The following is a 5000-nucleotide window of genomic DNA, read 5'->3' as shown; positions in this document are numbered from 1 at the left end:
ACACAGAGAGCAGAGGGGCCGCTTTTTCCTAACGATGTCTTGGGTGTTGTTCTTGTCCGTGTTGTGACTGCTGCTGCTGCTGTTGTTGTTTTTATTCTTAAAATCTGGTTGTTGTTTTTTGTAGTTTTATCTATGTTGTTTTCGTGATGTGGATTTTTGCTGTTATTTTTTGTTTTGCTTTATGCTTCTGTTTTGCTGTTGTTGTTGTTGTTGATACTTCTCTTCTTTTTTTGTATTATTTGTCTTCTTATTTTCCTTTTTTTCTTGTTATTGCTATCGTTCTTGTATCACTGGATCATTATCATCATTTCCCTATCATTTTAATAATCATGGGGCTAATGATGTCCTTATCATCGCATTTTTATCGCAGCTATAATGGCTCGTTCTCACCATAACTATTACGGTAATAATAGTAGTAGTAGTAGCAGTAGTAGTAGTAGTAGTAGTAGTAGTAGTAGTATCATCCTCTTTACTTATAGTTGTAAATGGTATTACAAATTTAGTTTTCATATCATCATTACCATCATCACCATCACTTTTATCATCATTCATGTGCCATATCCCTTTTCCTAATCATCATCAATATAATGATCATTCTTGTTATCATTATCCTTATTATTGTTATCATTATCGTCAATGTCATTATCATCATACTTCTTGCTGTTACTATTTTTGTTAATATTATCATTATCACTATATTCTTTATTATGATAAATATCATTATTATTGTTTTCATCTTTATAATTATCATTATTAGTTTTAGTGGTGTTATCATTATGACTATTATCATGATAAACCATTACTATCATTATCATAATCATTATTGTTATCATTATCACTATTATCATTATTATTATTATCGTTGTTGTTATCATCATTATTATCATTACCATTGTTATTACCATTAGCACTATCATTTTATTGTTAATATTATCATTCATGTTATTATTGTCAATAACATCATTGTTATCATTAATATCGTTTTTGCTATCATTATGACTATAGTTATGATCATTATCATTATAATCATCATTATCCTTATTATCATCATAATTATTGTTACTATTATTAGTATCATTATTATTATTATCATTATCATTAGTCATTTCTTTATTATCATCACACTTATCATTATCATTATTTTCATCACCATTATTATTATCATTATCAACATCAATACTATCGTCATTGTTATTGTTATTATTATTGCTAACATTAGCATTATCAATGTTGTTATTGTTAAAGTCATTATCATAATAATAGTAATTCTCTTTATTATCATTATATTTTTATTTATATTCCTCATTTATTAGCTTCATTATTGTTATTATCATTACCACCATCATCATAATCATTGTCATTACTACTATCATTATTATTATCATCGTTGCCATTTTTATCATTACCATTGTTATTATTGTTATCATTAGCATTATTATTATTATTCACTTTGTCATCATTATTATGCTGATCATCATTACTAAAGTCATGCGCATCATCAATATTATTAGTATTGTTAGTATCATTATCATCACCATCATCAACTTTATTGCTTTCATTATCTTTATTGATATCATTATTACTATCATCATCATTATCATTATTGTCATTATCAACATTATCTTTATCATCAGTATTCTCATTATGATTACTAGTATTAATATTACCATTATATCACTATTATCATTGGTTTTAGTATTAGCATCATTTGCATAACTATCATTCTCATCATGACTGTTATTATCATTTTCAATATTAGTATTATCCTTATGACGGTGATTATTATTATTATTATTATTATTATTTATCATTATTACCATCATTATTATCATAATTATTATCATCATTATTTCCATTATTATTACTATTATTGTTATCGTCATCATTTCTTTTATAATCATCAGCATTATTATATTGTTGTTATTAACACTATTGTTAATGATATTATCATTACTTTTGTTATTACTAGTTTATTAATCGTATTACTATCATTATGATCATTGTTGTTCTCTCCATTGTCATTATATTATTTATACTATTATCATCATTATTTTTATTAGTGGTATCAGTAGTAGCAGTAACGTTATTATTATTTTATTATTATTATTATTATTATTATTATTATTATTATTATTGCTATTATCATTATCGTTATCATCATTATTGCTATTGCAATTATCATTATCAATATTATTGTTGGTATTATTACTTTAATTACTGCCGTCATTACCATTTTTATTATTATTACTACTGTTAACATTATTAGAACCTTTTTCATTATCATAATTATTGTTGATCAACATCATTTTCATGATATATAGCCTTATGATTACCTTAATATCATCACAACAATCATTAATATCATTCTTGATATAATTTCAATTATCGTCCCCCTTTTTTCTTATCGTTGCAATATTGTCAATTAAATACTTTATTCGTATTGCCATGATATAGGCATCAGTAATTATAAAAGAAATATTGGCAGTTACGCTCATAATAAAAATTATCATAGCAGTGTTAGTAAAATATACGAATGTAGTGATAATTGTAGCAGGAAAAGTTTAAGTATTTAGCAGTAGCAGCAGTAGTGCAGGTAGTAGTAGAAATAGTTAAAGATAAATGCAAGAGTGGTCGTTGTTCTTACACGTGTAGAAACAGTCATAGTAGTTACTAGCGTGATCTGTATGTTTATTCAGCACGATTAGATCTTATTGCGATCATGATAAATAATACTTATCATAATGTTCATTTCCTCATTCTGGTACCTTACTACAGTGCCACACAGGCCATAAAGCCACCCTTGATTAAACAAAAATATTTATCTTTTATTAGCCTTGGCTCCGCACAACCGCTGTCAGTCTCTATGGACTCACTGGCACTCTCGAAAAGGGCGCCTTACTCACTTGCCCATGTGGCTGACACATGGCACTGCGATGGGCACCAGACCTGACTTCATGTGGTGATGATTAAGCTTTGCTCAGGTCAAGGCGAATATGTGTTGATACCTTTCGATGTTGCATTTTCATGAGAATTATATCTTGGGCTGTGAGTGAGGTTATTCATTCTTAGCAATCCTTTTTCTACACTTTCCCTATTTTCATGGCGATTCATCCAGCCGATTTCGTCATCTTCAATTACAAATTCTTGGAAGTCCATGGAAGTCTAGAAAATACTGAGTAAATAGGAAACCAATAACAAGGCTATAAGATAAGGCGTACAGCCGTGGAATTTTCCGCCTGCTATAACTGGTCATTATACATTGAGGAGCTGTTGAAGTGGAGGGGGGGAGGGAGAGAGAGAGAGAGAGAGAGAGAGAGAGAGAGAGAGAGAGAGAGAGAGAGAGAGAGAAAGAGAGAGACAGAGACAGAGACAGAGGCAGAGGCAGAGGCAGAGAGAGCGATAAATGTTTTGTATTGAAAGAGTGTTATGCACAAAACTTTACTTCCTGTGACGTCAAAACCGGGGAAATCATGAGCATTACATCTAGATTTATGATGACTTATGATTTTATTCTTAAATATGATATGACTAAATTATAGAGAATAGTATAACAAATATGAAAATACATATATCAACTACATTCGACAATCTGAAAAAAAAAAATCAAATTATCATTAGAAATGTGGAAATACGCCTCTGGCATTATATCCCCCTCTCATAACAATCAAACGATGCATTTGCCAATTACAAAACAAAACAATGGTTAAGGGGAATTTAGACTGAATTGGTTGGGAGAGAGATCGACATATACACACGCACATAAACACGTGGTGGATGAAGGTATTCAAGGAATAGAAATACGGCGTCAACAGATATTGCGATTGAATTACGCCGTCAACAGAAGCGAACTGTGTTATTCAACATTGTTTCATGATCATATGATTATTTACTACTGCCATCCGCTTCTGACGCCACAAGAAGCAAAATTTTGTAAACAAAGCTTTCTTCGAATAGGTAGCACTTTAGTCTCTACTCTTATCTCTTTTTGTCTCGTCTCTTCTCTTCTCTTCTCTTCTCTTCTCTTCTTTTCTTTTCTTTTCTTTTCTTTTCTTTTCTTTTCTTTTCTTTTCTTTTCTTTTCTTTTCTTTTCTTTTCTTTTCTTTTCTTTTCTTTTCTTTTCTTTTCTTTTCTTTTCTTTTCTTTTCTTTTCTTTTCTCTTCTCTTCTCTTCTCTTCTCTTCCCTTCCCTTCCCTTCTCGTCTCGTCTCGTCTCGTCTTATCTCGTCTCGTCTCATCACGTCTCGTCTCTTTTCGTCTCGTCCCGTCTCGCCTCGTCTCTTCTCTTCTCGTCTCGTCTCGTCTCGTTTCGTCTCGTCTCATCTCGTCTCATCGCGTCTCGTCTCTTCTCGTCTCTTCTCGTCTCTTCACTCTCCTTTCCCCTACACCTTAAAACTCTTCCAATTCAAACAAGTCGACAGTTAATTGGCCGAGGAAAGAGAGAGCCTCTCCGCTGAAGATCAATGTTACCATGAAATTCTGCGACATCTGACAACCAAGTGTGACAGGCGGAAAACTCGCCACCTGCATCGTCAACATATTCGATTTTCCCAGGAACGACTCTGAAAACTCACACAATCCCAAGTATTTAAAGAATAAGCAAGGTGTCTCTCTGACGTCTGTGTAACGAGAGGAGGAATTTCCCGGGCGGGATCAGTAGGAGTTTCCATCCTACTGTTTCTGACTCACCGAAACTGGGGTTTAGTATCAGAATGGGAAGTCGAGGAACGTTGTTTATGTCAGATGAAAACTGTTTTATGATATTCGTTTCATTGTAGATGGTACGGTTTCGCTACGCGACTGTGCTTCTGCAATGATAAATAACGCATATACGATAACATTTAAAACTAATGAATATATATATTAAATTCGGGGAATCAGTCACTAAAAAATAATACAAGAATGCTTTTTCATGTAAGTTTGTCTTCCCGTGTACAGCTACATATTCTCATATACTCTACATACATTCATAACAGTACTCAAAAATACATAATACATCATAAA

At 31.6% G+C, this 5000-nt stretch overlaps 1 protein-coding gene across 1 annotated transcript in view; it reads right to left on the bottom strand.

Moving 5' to 3' along the window:
- Positions 1 to 5000, bottom strand: part of LOC122261137 (uncharacterized) — a 39397-nt gene that overhangs the window by 33863 nt on the left and 534 nt on the right. The gene's annotated exons all lie outside the window — the stretch shown is intronic.

This window comes from Penaeus japonicus, unplaced genomic scaffold (assembly GCF_977035675.1).
Source record: "Penaeus japonicus unplaced genomic scaffold, GWHDUDI00000001_assembly GWHDUDI00000015, whole genome shotgun sequence".
NCBI classification, from domain to species: Eukaryota; Metazoa; Arthropoda; class Malacostraca; order Decapoda; family Penaeidae; genus Penaeus; species Penaeus japonicus.
This window is presented reverse-complemented; position numbering and strand designations above follow the sequence as displayed.